The 18,009-nt window shown below is 36.0% G+C and overlaps 1 protein-coding gene across 2 annotated transcripts in view; it reads right to left on the bottom strand.

The window, feature by feature from the left end:
* Nucleotides 1-17,755, bottom strand: part of LOC121320705 (cytoplasmic protein NCK2-like) — a 66,033-nt gene extending 48,278 nt beyond the window's left edge. The window contains exon 1 of one of the 2 annotated variants that reach the window (XM_041259279.1): nucleotides 17,509-17,755. The gene's annotated coding sequence lies outside the window, so the exon portion shown is untranslated. The remainder of the gene's footprint in view (nucleotides 1-17,508) is intronic. The other variant, XM_041259280.1, reaches the window with a different exon arrangement.
* Between the last annotated feature and the right edge of the window lie 254 nt (nucleotides 17,756-18,009).

Genomic DNA, 18,009 nt, shown 5'->3' with positions numbered 1-18,009 from the left:
TGCTGGAGGAGAAAATAAATAAATAAATACATAAATAATAAATAGAGACCCTCTCCTTTGTTTCAAATTTCAATAAAAATAACTGGATTCTTTTGACAAGCAGCTCCGTCTGTAGTTTCGAACAACACTGTCCTATACAAGACATTAGCACATAAACACAATTAATAAAACAACTAGAAATAATTGACAAAGTCCAAAGACAAAAATACTACACCTAACATTTATTTGTATATACAGTAATGCATGGGTGCCTTATTCTTTATATAATACAAACATACTACACCACATCTTGAGCACCAAAAGATAATAATTTTCATTTTCACACCCATATACTGTACTGTAAGCACATTACTCACAAGCACAAGATACAGTACTTATGCACGGTCCAGATAATGCTGCTTAGCTGCACTGCTAACCTGCTTTCACATCTTCCAAGCACACTCTACTCTGTCAAGAATGTCTTCCTTAACAAAGAACTTCAACACAGTTAGGAAGAGCAAAAGTGATGGTCTCTGGGTTTTTTTTTTCCGTTCTTTACTGTAAGCTAAGGATTAAGATACATGGGCTACATTATTTAACAAAAGAGCTCACTTTTTTTTTAAAAAGGGGGAAAATTAAAAAGGCACAGTTTAAATCCCTGAAGCTATTTAAAAATCCCAGAAGATAATGTTGAAAGCTATCTGCCAAGTAAAAAAAAACCCTCTTTATGGGAGGAAAATTAGTGTATTCATAGGAACAGAACATTTAATATATTTTTTGCATCTATTTGCTCCTTCAAGAGGAAGGAGTAAGACAAACACAAGGACTAAAAGGTGACACACACACACAGACAACAACCAAGTCGTTTTCTGGAGACAAGATTCTAAAAGCAGCATTCCTTTATAGATGTATTCCTAGAAATTGTGTTTAAGATTATTCATGCTAGAAGCAGTATGCAGACAAAATAACAGATCCCAATTAACAATAGGCAGCTCTGCACATTGACTCCACATAGCGTGGTTTATTTTTTTTTCAGTATGCTGCTCACACTTGCCAGACCACTTAAGCGAAGCAATTTTCCAGAATAATGTGTTAACCTGTAAAAGTACAGTAGACATCCTGATTACTGTGACTATAAGATGCCAACAATGTGAACTAAGAAGGCACCACACCGTGAAATAACCATCCTTATGTTCGTTGTCTATAACTACTGTAGTTACTGATACAATAACTGCGTGGAAAAAAAAAAAAAACATGATAAGTTTAGGGCTGGTTTCATAGAATCTGATTACAACTAGTCTTGGTCTGTCATATTAGCTGTACAGTTTTGTTTTCGTTTTGTAAATAAAGCAAAAAATAATAGACTGCCAGCTTCGGCAGAGAGGGTGTGTTAACCACTGGAAATTGGTTTATTGCTTTTCCACGAATTAGTACAGTTTAAGCTTTGTCAATTACTGTATTACAATATTAGCTGCTTAAAAAAAATCTAACTAATCTAAAACTTGAAACAATGCATAAACCATGATGATGACACTGTAATGAGTTTCAAGAGCTCTGCTCTGGCTAGCATTTGAGAGACCTGCCGCCTGCACACCGCTGAGTCAGGAGCAGGCACAGCCAGGCAACCAATGCCAGTGGACGAACCTGCAACTGCAGCAGTCCCATCTGTTCAAGTTAGGCACAGATTTGTGAGGAGCCCTAAGATAGTACAATTAAATAAACAAGCTGCCAACATACAGTGGCTTTAGAAAGTCTACACCCCCTTTTCAAAATGTTCACCTTTTGTTGCCTTATAGCCTGGCATTAAAATGCATTAAAATAGTTTTTTTTTTCTTTTATCTACACAGCCTACCCCACAACTTCCAAGTGAAAAAAATATTCTAGAAATTTGCAGAAAATTAAATAAAAATAAAAACTGAAATAGCTTGGTTGAATAAGTGTCCACCCCCTTGTAATAGCAAACCTAAATTAGCTCAGATGTAACCAATCGTCTTCAAAATCACACACCAAGTGGCCTACACCTGTGTTAAATTGTAGTGATTCACATGATTTCAGGATAAATTCAGCAGTTCCTGTATGTTCCCTCTGCTGGGTAGTGCATTTCAAAGCAAAGACTCAACTATGAGCACCAAGGCGCTTTCAAAAGAACTCTTGGACAAAGTTGTTGTAAGGCACAGGTTAGGGGATGGGTATAAAAAAATATCAAAGGTCTTGAATATCCCTTAGAGCACGGTCAAGACGATTGTTAAGAAGTGGAAGATGTATGGCACCACCAAGACCCTGTCTAGATCAGGCCGTCTCTCCAAACTGGATGACCGAGCAAGGAGACTGATCAGAGAGGCTACCAAGAGGCCAATGGCAACTTTGCAAGAGCTACAGGCTTCGACAACAGCATGACAACAATCCAAAGCACACAGCCAAAGCTACACTGGAATGGCTAAGGAACAAAAAGGTAAATGTCCTTGAGTGGCCCAGTCCCCCTTAACAGTGTGGAGTATGGTGTGTTGATAAGTGGAAGAAAAATCCTAATTTAAATGCATGAAACTGAGGCACTGACACAAAAAAATGTGAAAAAAGTTCAAGGGGGTGTAGACTTTCTATAGGCACTGTACATATCCTCATCACTGCTACAGTGTACAAAATGAGTGTGGTCTGCATCACAGAAAAGTAGGTCACCATCATCAAAATCAACAGCGTGAACATAGAACAGAGCATCAAGATGCATTCATGCATGTATACAGTTGTTAGGTCAAAAGGGATGTCAGATATATGTACTGTATGTTTGTAAACAAGTAAGGGAACCTCCATTAACCAGGGATACAAAAGGGGGCCATTTTCTGATTCAGTCATCACATCCTGGAGACTTTTTAAAACTGTTGTTAAACACATCTGAGGCCTCAATACAGCTCTCTAAAATGTCCTCTCTAAGTAAAGGTGGTACAACCAAGGTGTAACCATTAACCTGTCCCTTTGCCCCAAGTGGATAGAAGAAACATCACATTTGTTCTACATGGTATTAAAGATGCAGGGTGTTGCAGGGAGAAAAGTTAATAGTTACGCTCTGCTGCATCAGATGTACTTACCAGAGAGAAGACGTGAGGTCTAAAGAGGCCCGTGGCAAAGTGGTTTGCAGTGCCCAGGTGTAGTGGTGATGCGGTGCTCAGGAATAATAGACACAAGACAGTTCACGGCAAAACAGCTCTATATTTGGCTGGGTTGCATGCCAGCAACACTTAAATAACAAGCACAAGGCTCTACACAGCAGCGAGTATCACTCCATGCAAAACAATGGGTTCAGTTCCCAACAGTGAGTGCTCTTGGTGGTGAAATACAGGTAATGTGCACAGGAGGGTTTGGAAACTGGCCCCTTAGCAACAGCTCCTGGATAGTTTAACCATGTAACAATAAAAAATACAACAATTACTAGACAGTTTAAAACAAACAAAACACTCCCGGTTAGTACACAGGGTTTTTCCTCATAGCTCTTTGCTTAACCATAACACAAGGAACACATTGCTTTGCCACATCACCCCATATACCTTCAGTCACCCCCACTTCGGTAGCGTGTTCAATCACGTCTCCCCTAATCCGTGACCGACACATTGCTTGCCGCATTAAGGCGATGACTTCTGGTGTTGTGGCTCCAGCCCCTTCTTGGATGACCGGCTTCTGACTGACCCTGGAATTAACTGCCAAACCATCCAGTCCGGGGCACACTGTTCCTGTTACACAGCACCCTCACAGGTCAGGAGGGAGATTGTTGACTAAAATTAATTTTCTCTGTCACAAGGCCTTAGCGTGCTTTTAACTTACGAGTAACAAGAACACACTACAGTAGTTATTTAACTACGATATTTCATACCCATGTTGCTCTTTAAAATTCAACATAACATTAAGCATCTGCTTCACCATTTCATTTGGACAACTAGATAGTTTTCAACAAGAAACACATGAGAGTTCAGATGTGCCCAGCACTACAATAACACAACCTTAAAATGCAAACTGTACTTTCTGATCTGAATTAAAAGTACTGTTATACAGTCCAGTAGTATGAAAACATGCATGACACAGTGCCATCCTACCCTGACAAAACTCTTGCGCCTCAGCCCACAGTTTCTGATCTGATGCACTGTCAGCCATTTCGGGAGTTAAAATTTGAACCTAGCAATTTTGTGCCAGTGACTTGTGCTTTAAAAGGCATAAACTCGAAATGCAAATTTAGAGCAAAAAGAACACACCATATGGTTAGATCTCAAGCAACCTGAATATTTAATGCATACCGTACCAACTGCAAAATAACATAAACCAAATCAGAGTTCAGTATTACAAGAACTCTTATGAAAAGTAATTTCTTTACTCTGATACAATGAAACAGAATGTTTTTATAATTAACTTGAATAGTATCATCCTTTTGTGTTCTGTAAATGAACCTGCTAAACAAGTGCATTTTCAAGCAGCAGAAACTACTGTATAATACAAGATGGTGGGTGTTTATTAGAAAAGCAGTTTATGATGCTTGAAAATACACTTGTTTAGCACTATCTGGAATACTATTTTGGTTTCCTTCTACCACTTTAGAAACACAGCCAGTGTTAAATTGCTGTCTCTCCAAATCTGATGCAAAGAAATTAGAATTTTCTGTCAGATTGATTGTAATGGGACCTTTGTGTGTAATTATTACTTGGTAAAATTACATTAATTCTTTAAACCAAATTTAAATGGTCTCAAAATCAATTCCTGTCTTGGCTTTGATCCACCAGTTGCCAGTGCACAAGTACATCCATTTTTATAAAGCAATACCTGACATTTCATCCAATTACCTTAAAATCGACTTAGAGACCTGTGCACTAGAAGCTAACCGCTAACAGGACAAGAATCTGCACTCAGGGTGACAGAGCTTTCTTTAGCTATGAGGTCATCTAAGCTACAGATGACATTCAAGACTCGAAGTCTAGAAATGCAATTCTTTGACTTTACTATACGACAGTTATGCTGTTTTAATCCCACCAGCATCATGAGTTCTCCCTGATTAGTCTATCTGCAGTACTGTTGTTGTTCAACCTTTTACCAGTTTCTTAATTCCTAATCATTTTCTTATTTTTTATTTTATAATTGTCACAGTATTTTTAATTGCACTTGTGTCTTTGTTCAGCACCCTGGCATGAATGGCATTACAAAGTACACACTGTTGTTGTTGTTGCTGTACAATACCAAAGGCATACCAAGATGAAAAGCTTTGAAAAAATCCCCCATGCCAACAAATGCCATCATTGTTGGAGGGGAACAAGCATAAGTAAAGAAAACTTTTGACAATCTACAATGGTTTCAAATGTAAATGGCCTTTAACTGAAAGTTTACATTAAAATGTCAAATGTGATAATATTTTGCAATGTCTGCTAGTTACCGACTACAAAGGCACATAAGCCATCCCTGACAATGGTAATCTCTCATTTGATCCATGCAGTGCTTGAAAACCAAATCTACAAATCGGTCTCAGAGTTCCTGAATCAAACCAGTCAAAAATCAGTGTTCAGAGCAGTCATAATTATATATTAGGGCTGCACCGAAGAACAGATTAATCAGACCAATCAATCAACTAAATAGTTGCTCGCAGACTCTTTTTTTTTTTTTTTTTTTACAATTTAAAAAAAATCGGGCAGTTTTTTTTTTTTGGCTGGGCATTTTGAACTCCATTTCCCAACATCCCCTGCTGAGAAAGAATGTGCGCGAGAAGGCTTCCCGCGTCAGTTTGTATCTGGTCTGTTGTTGCTACACAGACAAGCGTACACTTCTTACATTTTCTACAACGTCCAGAACCATCCTCAATGTCTGCTGCCAGCTTGGAAAAATATGTCTGCATTTACTACTGTGTTGGTGAAAAGGGTCTTTTTCTGTTAAAGTTGGATGTACAAACTTCATTTCAACAGAGTTGACTGTGCAGTGCAGCATTTATTTTTCACGATTCCTTCATTTGGCCTGGCCTGGTTTCAGGCGAGTAAATGTCTTTTACTAGTGTCAAAAGCTGCGACTATAATGTTTTGTTTTATTGATGTTAGTACTGTTAATATTACATTACTGTTCAAATTGTTTATGTATACCGATTCTTACTAGTTTATACTGTGGAAAATGGGTAGGAGAGTTGTTTTAACTGATGTTTACCTGTTTCACGGTCCTGAAAAGTTTATTTATTTAATCTGGAAAATAAATCTGGAAGCCTTAAATATAATGTAAATAAAGAAATAAAGGTATGTTTGCATAAAAAAAAAAAAACATTTGTCAGTTCTTGTGCATTATATTTTGCTATTAAACTCTTTCATGGATTGACGTTCTGTGAAAATGTGTTACATTTACAGAAATAAAAATGCTTTTAAAATGACCAAATTCCCATTGGGAATATGTTCTTTTAGATTCTATTGATTTTTTTTTTTTTTTAATGTGCAGGGATGATTCTACTGATTAATCAACTAATGCCCAAAAATTAAATGATCAAAAATTTTAATCCAGTGACAGCCCTATTGTGTGTGTATGTATGTATGTACGTATATATATATATATATATATATATATATATATATATATATATATATATATATATATATATATATATATATATATATACATACACACACATATTACACACACACACATACACATACACACACACACACACACACACACACACACAGTACAAAAAACATTAGCAATACCTTTAGTTTAGCTTTGAATAAATGCATAAATAAATCATAACAGCAAATTCAAAGCAGACATACTGGTTTATGGCAGAAATTGTAGGTTCAGCAAGGACAGATGACCAGAGGTAGAGAGACACTGGTCTAACCTTTCACCCCTGGTGTTTTAGGATAGCTCATTACCAAAATAAATCTGGGGGCTCCACTCTCTTCTCTAAGGACACTCAGCAGTTTTGTGGCTAAACTACGGACAATACCTTGCAGTTCAGAACAATAAGCCAGTTAGCGAGAAGAAAGCCGATAGGCGACTGTGGGACCTTAATGAAAATACGCAGATCTGTGAATCATCACACAGCATTGACCGCAGCAAGTTTTATCACATTTGGACAAGACGTACTCTAACTATTTGTAAAAATGTATTAAAAGCACAGACAAGACGGTTGGATGGATAAACTGACTAACAACCTCTTTATATAAGAAGTTGTGAAATAATTGTTCCATTACAAACTATAATCTAACTGTTTATGACAGAATGCTTTTTATTGCCCTGTCAATAAGTAATGTACTATAATTGCTTTCCACTTTATTTGCAGTAATGGGCCACTAATGAATGTGTGTGTCTTTGTGATACAGAACCATTGCATTTTTTCAAAGGAAGCTGTCAGAAGTCTTGAAGTACTGTACAACTACCTGGAGGGTTACATTAGGAATTAGACATTAAATGAAGGCTGCCTTGAATGTATGAGGTGGATAAAATCCACGAAGGAGGCAGTTGTCTCCAAGCATACTCAAGTGTCCGCTAGTTATTTATATGACCCGTTCCTAGAATGTCTCCTCACTTGGTATTCAGTCATTTAGCAGCAGGCTGTGTTGGGCTGGAGCTTTTGTGACATTGTGTCTGAACATTTGAGCCAGAGCTGTTCAATAGCTCATACAATATCAATAGAAGAGTAGATTTCATTTGACTTATACTGAACTCTGCCAGTATGAAGAAATCTACCTGACTAACAGACAGTAGTCACAGTCAGCACAAATTACACTTTTACTTTCTTTAAATAAAAGCACAAGTTTACAAAGTTGTATTAGTTATACGTACACCAGCGTGTGAATCAGAAGCAATCTGTTATGAATATGTAGGGATTGGAAATTTTTGAAGTAAATGGGTTAAACTAAAGCATTTTGAAGCTTGTTAACAGGCAAAGCTTTTCAGAGCCCAAGACACACACCACTCTGTCAATCTGATAAATACCATCCTCATCCAGAGCCCCTTTTGTGAATTCTCTCGAAGCAGAATTACACACTTGCTCACTTAGGAATACAGCGCAGCTGTAATCTTCCAAGAACACAAGGCAAGGCATTTACAAACCAATGTAAAGTTTAGTAGCGTACTTACAAAACATTATTTAATCCAACAAAGCTTTTCATGCCAGTTCCAAAGGGTTCCAAACCCTAGTACTTACAGCCAATAAAATGCTGGCATGAAAAGGTTTGTTTATGGCATGTTTCATTTAGAATTACAAAAAAAAACAAAAAAAAATTACTTAACAACTCCCTTAGTAACAAGCCATTTAAAAAAAATTACAAACGACTGTGTATACAGGTCACGTTTCCTTTATTCATCACTCTGACATTTTTATATAAATGCTTTACAGCATTTTTCTAACAATCCTTTCTCAATCTTAAGGGGCTGTTGGTCTATACAATTTTACCAAAGGGAAGATACATGGGTCACTTATTCCTATAGAAAAATATTCATCTCATGTTTGTCCATCCACTGCGCAGACAAAAGCCTAGAGGATATATTTTGCAAGCGGTGAGCAGAGGATACAGATAATAATTGGGCATACAAAACTGGTCGAGAAAAAGTGGGGTAAAAAAAAAAAAAGGTTTTGCTTTGCTTTGGACATAAAATGTTAACAGTATGAACAACCATAGTTCAGATAGAAATGACTTTTGTTAAAATATAGTATTTTTTTTATAAGTAGTACAATGTTAAAGGGACATCTGATGCAGACGCACAAATATTATTTTCAAGTCCTTTGTATTTCTTTTTTTATAATGTTCTCATTTGAATGCAAGTTGTACCTTTTTGCGTAACCATTATGCACAACAGTGTTGTTAGTGATTGGATCATTGGTTTAAAAAATATATATTTGTTCTTTATTTTTAAAAATAAAATGTCAGTGCATTGATTATCGTTGATAAATGCCTACACGATAATCAAATAAGAAATTAGGTTGCCAATTGCACCACTAAAACCCACACAGGAGTGCGTTTTAATTACTTTTTATTCATGCAGAAAAAAAGACGGTTACAGTTTCTCCAAAATCTACTGGTATTAAGAGCTGTGAACACATTTTGTCATAGGATAAATCAACCTGAAACAGCCTTCTGCATTTAGGTTGCACTGTATGCATTCTGAAGTACATTTATTCTTATAAAGTTGTACATATTAAGAACGCACATTGGAAAATTCGTGAGCAATGGGGGAAGCAGTGGTTTTGAGTCCGCTTACATGTCTGTAACAGTTTGAAGTCTGTTACTGATCAGCATAATGACAACATAATATGCTTTTATAATATCACAACAGGCTGGTGGATAGTGGATTAAATGAGAATGATGGTCTTCTGCAAAACAGTTCCAAGCAGGTACAGTACAGTCATCTCACAGTACGGCTGTCTTTAGCATTTGTCTAACCTTCTGCAACAGTTTACTGCTCCCATTCAGTTTAAAAGGCTTTACTGAAAAACAAAAGGAGTACAGTGCAGGATTATTTGAATTGCATCACATTTTAGTGCAGAAAAATGTTCCAGCAGAGCACAACAACTCATCTCAACAAATTCACGCTCTGTACTGTTCCAAAGGTTAGAATTCACAAAACTGGGTTTTACCTGCTTACTTTATCTGCTGGTTTCTCTGATAAGAATGCAGTCCTGCGATTGTGTAAAATAACACCCTTGACTAATAAATCCAACCCATGGGGTTAAAAATAGAGCTCCTGCTGTTTTCTGTTTTTCATTTCCAGGAAGTAACAGCATTTGTCCTGATGCAGCTCTTTTAAAGCCAGAAGGCATTATTCATTTATTTATTCATCCAAATGCCTTTAAAAGCCTAAATTAATTGGCACATTTCCTTGGATTTCTTCTGCTTGTATCGAAATACCTGGAGGCCAGCCCTGAGCTGTAACATGAAGAACTGCATGATAAGCAGCAGAAAAAAAAAACAGTACAGCTAATTACACCAGCTAGATAATTACTTTTGAACATTGCAAGCAATTAGCCATAATATCTAGCAGCTCATAAACCCTAAAGGTCTCAGAAACAAATACTGTGCTGCACCAATTCTACTAGCCACCTGGGATTTCACAGATTTAAAAAAAATCCTTGTTTATTCTTTGTGGAACCCTAATGATCTTCCAAGGTTTAGAACACAAAGTTAATACGTAACAAGTATTATCAAGCAATAACTTTATTACAGTGATATGCCGTGTACAAAAGAGTTTAGTTACAGCACAATGACCTTGTAAGTGTCTTTCTGTGAAGATTTACATTTTAATGAAATCCCTTTTTCTGCACAATGTTAAATTTCAGTATGTTTCTCTTGCTTTGAACGGTCTCTGAATGTAAAACACTGAAGAACAGCCCTCTCCACCGTGTTGGTCTCTGGGAATTAAGTCCCTTTGAAAAGATTCCTGCTTTTTGAAATTGAATCCCCTGTGGTATGGTTAGAATCAGGACTATAAAGTGTGTCCTACAGTTAAACTTGTGTCACAACAAAGTGATTTAAAATAATATATTTTAAAACAATCCACTCTAAAATGTTAATATTAAAACAACTGGGGAAACTTTTGCTACAATTATTACCAAATTAAAACATTGAATTTTCAAATGTACATATGAATATAACAAGGGACCAATGCATTACTTTTAGCGTACCTTGTGTCGTGAATACATAAAGCTTTCACTTTCACAGTTTAGCTAAATGCATGACATTGGCTAGGTTTACAATGACTTCTGGCACCCAGAAGGGAACACTCTTTTTTCAGAATTGTACCGTCACTGTCATTGTGCTATACTGTGCTTTTCTCTATTTCAGAAATACACGCCCCAAGTGGAGAATGCCTAGTGAGGCAAATTAAAATTACAACATACTTTTCTGAATAACGTAAAAGCAGGTTAATCTGTTTACACTGTACAGTTTTTATGAATATAACATCGAGACATACACACCTCCAAGCTTGTTTATAAGCCACTAAAATATCACCAGCTATCCAAACTCTCCATGTAGCGCAAGCAACAGAGCCTTTGCTTTGGGTCTTTCAGATCACAGTATTGAATCCTACTTTTGAAAAGTATTTTAATACAAAAAAATGTAGTTCTCTTATTATAGTAATTGTAGTTATAACCTCTCTTTGAAAACAGAATTGATTTAGAGTTAAGAATTGTCTGTCTTTTACCAAACATTTTGTTTCTACTTGAAACTCATTTTACAGTGAAGCTCTTGATACTGATGATCGCATTGCTGAGTGGGGGCAGTCTCCATTTTGCACAATCAATACAGCCTTTGCTTCGATTGTTTCTCTAATTAATAAAAGCGCTAAACTCATAGCATGATACCTCTATTGTCATTATAAATACAGCCATTATATTCTGCCCATAAGAATGTAAATGTTACCATGTAAAAAAGCAACAAAATACTGCAACTACAGCTACTGAGCTACGAAGTTCACTCGGCAAGTCTCTGCATTTAAAAATACATAAAGTATGCTGAAATTTAAAGTAACAACCATTCTTTTTTTTTCCTTTTTATAAGTAAATGTAGTGCCTGCTGATTACTCAGGATTATTCATAATCCTGTCAAAGGGGCATGTGGTTGAAGCTACTTTTCATTCTGCTGCTGTCTTGCAGTATCATGTTCCCCACCCTGTCTGTGCAGCTCTTATTCCTCTTGTTTTTCTCCAGCAATTTTCCTACGTCGTTCTCTCTTTCTAATAAACAGGTGCATGCTACTGTATTTAGGGGTGATGTGTTATTTAAAGCAAAAACAGCATTGACATATTAGAATGTCATTTGATAGAGATTTATTATTATTATTATTATTATTATTATTATTATTATTATTATTATTATTATTATTGTTATTAACTGAACTCTAGTTACTTTGTTTTTTTGTCGCTTACAACTTTCTTCCAATCTCACCAGGTTCCCACAGGTTAAATAATTAATGTACAGGCTTACATCTGATTAGCAAGTTACAGTGATAGAGGGAATGTGACCTTCATTCCTGTGATCCCTACCGATTCACAAACAAGATCTCCAGGCTCCTAGTCCTCAGCTCGAACCGCAATGGTACAGTAAAGAGGATCACATCTGTTAGAAAGTCTTTTAAAAACGAGTACTGTGAGGACATTAAAAAGGACAAGAATTGATTTGTAGAAACTGTAAATTGATGTTTCTAAACAAGACGTACCTGTACCACTGACTGTTACCGATTCACTTAGGTTCTGTGATCAATGTTCTCTTTCAAAGCTGATTAACAGCGCAGTGGTATACTAGTAGTGGCTACAGTATACTGTTCAGTACTGCAAAAAAAGTACTTTGTACAACAAAGCAGACTGGTTTATGCTGTGCTTGCTGTAAAACTGCTTGCATGTGTTTCTCGTATAAACTGGACAGACAGATATATTGAACAAAACTTACATATTTGACCATATGAATAGTACTTTAATAATAGAACAGTGTGAGAATTCGTCATTACAAACATTTATGTGACATATTAATAGTATAACTGAAGAAGAGATCAGCGTTTCTACTTTTGAGCTTCTAACTACTGTGCTCTCTGGGTATGTATTTCCAAAAGCTCCTTGTTTGGTTTCAAAATGTCTTTTCATATTGTATCCCTCAACTACTGACACACATTCATTGCACAATAAATGTGTTCGGTACAGTTGGTAAAATAAATAACTATTTATTGGTTCACTCACTGTTGCATCTACAAGTGTCACCATTTTCTGTTCTTACTACAATAGCTAGTGTAGAGACAGCCATGCTATAGCAACATGAGTAATAAATAAATAAATAAATAAAAATCACTCAGAGTATGTAGTATTATTAAGGAGTTAATGATCAATTAGAAATAATAAGTTATAAAACTAAATGTTTCACCTCAACCACTGTGTTGTTTCCTTGTGTTGAGCGGGTGTCGGAGTAATGGATTTGTGATAATAACTAAATAAAAGAATACATAAATTCAATTAAGTTTTTTTATTATTATTATTATCGGGGGGGTTGACGATTTTTTTTTCAGGTACTTTTCATTTTTCTGTACATACAACTCCAAAATGATTCCACAGAACAGAACTCACAAAACAGCTAGTTGATTTTTTAAACAATTCGACTCACACAGCACACAGGCAGCGCTGCAACAGAGACAGACGGTCCATCAATGTAACGCCCACAAAACCACCTGTTTCTCGTTATCCAATGATCCAAATCCATACAAAAACATTTTATACAAGCGTCATCGCTGGGCTTCTGGGTAGTGTAGTTTTCAAAGCAATCCATTATTTTTTATAGGAGAATAACAGGTGTAAGAATAACAGAAAAAAAGGTGTAGTTGCAAAGCATAATTCAATTTCCAAAATGCCAATTCCATTCAGCGATCGTGGAAAATCAGTAGACCTATAACAGTTTGAGCAACCCTCCTTAGTCCTGTCCACTTGACCTGGAATGTCCCCTGTGCTTACTTTTGAAAGCTCTGATGGTATTAAAGTTAGACTGTATAGGACAGTCATGTTTGTCCACACCTACTAGAGCCCCCATGCTTTGGTTGCCACACAGCACCTGTCCCTTTCAACATGAAATCCACTTATTTAACTGAGACTGTGTAAGCATAGGGAGATGAATGCATCCAAACTTACAAGGAGGACTGGGCTGCATTGTAGTGTTTAATTTATTTATTTATTTATTTTTTTAACTTAATTATTTATTTATTTTTTTAAATAGGCTTCATGTGTTTTCTAAAAACATTATAAAGTGTACCAGCACAGTGCTGGGATGTATCTGGCACATCATTTTATAGCTTCATAGCTGGGTTCAGAGCCTCAACCTGCTGGTTAGACGTACTGCAGAAAAACATGAAAACTAATAATATCATAGCATCATAGTGAAGATCAACAACAAGCAGCTACTGTGCACTTCCCCAGCCTCTCACTACTTTCTGATCAGAACAGCACAATGTACAGCTATGGCCAAACATAATTTTATATAAACATAATTTTTATATTTTATTTAAAATCACATAATCAAAGAAACTACAAAATGATATAGAAGTCTACCAGAAGCCATAATAGTTATACAGTATTTCATGTTAGACTTCAAAATTTCACATTTTTCAGTGTGTCAGTTTTTCGTAAGTATATGGAAAACTACAAAGCTGTGTGTAATTCAATATGTTCATGTAACTTTATTCAGCAGGTTATTTGACATTATGAAGCAAATTTAGTTCAATCTATAAGATGATGCAACACCTTTGGCATAGCTGTAAGTGCAGCACAAGTAACATGTACAGTGTGTTTGTTACCCCCTGGGTTGTTCTTGGTAACAGGGTGAATACTTATAATAATGTTTAAATGAAAATATATGTTAAATACAGTGTGTTGGCAAAATATCACCTCATTTTAACTTCATTATTGGATATTTCAATACAGTATTACTCAATATTATAGTAGCAAGGTTCTTAAATAATAATAAAAAATCTTATTGGATCACTTCCAAAATATAACAAAGTATCACTTTGGTATAGATAAAATATTGTTTCCAAGAAGACACGGGATTGAAGGTCAAAGTCAAGGTTACGCAATAAAATGTTCACATTGGTGGTTCCAAGGTGATAAATTAAAATCAATTTAAATTTAATCCGATTTCTGCCTCTGATCCTGGACTGCTGAGTGTCCTTGACTACATATTGAATGGTCACAGATGGCTTTATAATTTTGAACCTTACTGTAGGTAAAACTGGAAGTGTGACAAATGGGCAGTCAAGTTCCTTCAGTACACCTGAAAGCAAGAACTTACATCTCACTGGCAGATAATAGCACTTTTAATACTGATTCAGTTTGGAAGATTTGAATGTAAAGGGCAGAAAACACATAGCCTGTCAGACATTTATTTTTATTTTTATCAAAGGTAATTAATTAATAAGAAATCCACTCAGCTATTTTGACCTACAGGTTGCTGACAAGCAGACATTTTGCAATGGATACCGAGACTAAGAGCACAAACAGAAGTACCCAGTAGTGTACATTACATGGTTAAAGGCTGTGTACAAAAAGTCCTTGACTCAAGGAAGTTATTCTGACAGTATGCTTTCTCCTGACTCCATGGAACACACAGACTTTAGAATTTGGAAATGAACTTCAGCATACCAACGACTGTAAACTACTGCCAATTCTGTTATTAGTCTCAGTGAATTCAGCTTATCATTCTAACTTGCTTTCAGTTCCAGTTATAAAATCTTAAATCTATAAAAGCTGTGTATTTACATTACAGGACCTTGCTTTTCCTATTAGGCCTGCACAGCACAGAAGTGATTTTTCCAGCACTAGCTATTGTTTTACAGAAACTCAGCAAGGGAGCACCAATCAGGAGTTTACTTTATGTTCTTAAATGACATCAAAATGTGCATTTCTTCAAATCACTTTCAACAGTGAACACAAGGTACGGTACAAGTCTGTGGTGGAAACATACCTGCCAGGTTTTAGTCCAAAACGACATGTCTAAAATCATATTTTTGCCAAAGTTTCCTGGTAGTAGAGGTTTATTCAGCCTGTATCCGCACATTCATGCACATTTAAGAAACTGCCCACTATGACTCAAAGACAAATGGCTCTCATCTCTCATAAAAGTATATCACAAGTCTGACATAGATTCATCTTTTAATTTAAACACGTTTGTAAATCAGATGCATTTAAGCTCAAGCTAAATCACTACAAACTCATTGGTACACTTCAAAACAAAAATACATTAATAAGTGAAGCTGAAAAAGATGTAAATGAATTGGCAAGCGTTGGAACATGATTTTGTAGTATTAGTGCTCCTGTCTGTGAAACCGAGCACAGTAAAGAAAGTAATTTTAAAAGTCATTCCCAGGAGGTAAAACAAAATGTTTAATTAACAGTAACAACCTACCGTAATACAAAATTAATGATTTCTGAAGACAATGGGATTTTTGACTTTACAGTACATCATGTTTCTATTAAATCTACTTTATCTTCACTGTTACTGAATCATAAATCAGAACATTATGATTCTGATGGCTTGTCTTCAAGCAAAAGACAAAGCACTACTATTAAGACAACTATACTGGTCTGTTGTAACCAGTGTATTTACTGTATGAATGTTTCAAATAAGTACTGTATGGAACGAGCACACAGGGTGGTTTGTCTAATTATTTTGTCTTGAGGCAACCAGGTAACAGTATTATATAACAGGAAGGGTATTAAGGAACCAGCAAAGCAATCCACCACTTAAATGTAATTTCTTTCCTGTATTTCAGCCATGCCCGTTATTGCATCTCTGTATGGGAATTAATAAATATCCAATCAGTAATAATATTTTTTTTGTATTGCACATTTACTCAAATATGAATATATATTCAAATGTTTTTTTGTTTTGTTATCTTGTATTTGCATCCACTTGCCTGTAAACCCAGATTAAAATTCTGATATTAACTGGATACCTGTTAATGTTATACTGGGCCACTAGATGCAAACAGCAACAAGATCTAAATATGTGTCTCCAACCTGTTTTACTAAAGAATGTAACTATTTTAAGTATTTAAAATGTTTCTCAGTAAACAAAGGACTGTTGTACAGTGTAAGACATGGACATCCATTTAAAGCGAAACAGAATTTATTTGCAAGTCATGGGGGTGAATGTTACATGCTAATATCTTCACCATTAAAGTCAAGACATTTCCAGTGTACTACAGTACTAGGGTACCACCAAGATAATGATTTTCATAATATTTGGCAAAGTAAAATAGTAGATGCATGTGTTTATAATTGTCTGTGTCGGTTTAACAACGCTCAGTTTCAGTTTCCTCTTGTTCAAAAATAATTATCGAATGAACACTAGAAAAAAAGTGAGACTGGTGCGTTCTGTATACTTACAGGATTATACACTACGCAAAATGGGAAAGTGTTTATTTTAATAGTCCCAAATACTAAATAAAAATTATATATTATATATATAATATATATATATATATATATATATATATATATATATATATATATATATCATATACACACACACACACACACACACACACACACTTATATAGAACATTAGAACATGTATACGTACACATACAGTGTACATGATTTAAGAGCAACAAATCATCAACACTGTCTTTAGAAAAGGACGTAATAAACATACACTTTAGTTACAGCCGTGAGACAGTTTTCTACAAAAAAAAAAGTATGTGTCGGACAAAAAGACCATATGAATGGGCAGACTTTACTTACACCAACATCACACTTCCCAAACGCCATCACCTCACATCGAATCACACATCTATTATTGTGGCTGCACCACACACAACAAAGACCGACATGCAAAACCAGCGCTCAACACTGGAACCAAAACGGGATGGTCAATTTTAATAACAATATTTTACAGTTTTGCTACTGTAGGCCCCGAATCCGAGGAAAATATTTGGTTATTAAACACAGCAAGAGCCCCATCAGCTGTGGACGGGATTTGTGAATGAACCAAAAACACAACAAAGCACGAGCACCACAAGCTCGTGCAACCACACCAACTTTATTCTCACTTACCCTTTTTTTCTTTCTCTTCTCACCTTGTTTTAACTCCGCGGGGTTCGCTGGTCAGATCAGGCGCGGGGAGGGGGGGGGACGGGGACGATGGATAAAATGGCTATCTCTTTGTTTTTTTTTTTAATGTGTTGATAACAAACATATATTTAAAAAAAAAAAAAAAAAGAATGGAAACTCGTTTTTCAAAACCTCTTCTTTCCAGGCCCTGCAACTCCTCTCTCTCTCTCGTTCACTCGCTACCTTCTCAGCTCAGCCCACTGGCTTGCTCAATGACGTCATTGCTGCCAACGGGCTGAGAGAGTGCTGGAGTAGCAAAGGGACTACTGGGGAGTATCTCGGGGGGAGAGAGAGTCCACTGTTCCCAGTGGCGGCTGCTGCCCAAACTGTTCTTCAGTCATCTCTCCAGTAGTGTGTCTAAAACATAATACTGGTTGAGGAGATGGCTAAGAAAACAAGGTATTTTTAAAAAATGCCTTTACTATAAAGTACTCTGGAGGATGT

This window comes from Polyodon spathula, chromosome 9, assembly GCF_017654505.1.
Source record: "Polyodon spathula isolate WHYD16114869_AA chromosome 9, ASM1765450v1, whole genome shotgun sequence".
Taxonomy (NCBI): Eukaryota; Metazoa; Chordata; class Actinopteri; order Acipenseriformes; family Polyodontidae; genus Polyodon; species Polyodon spathula.
The sequence above is the reverse complement of the archived record's forward strand: the minus strand, read 5'-3'. Positions and strand labels throughout refer to the sequence as shown.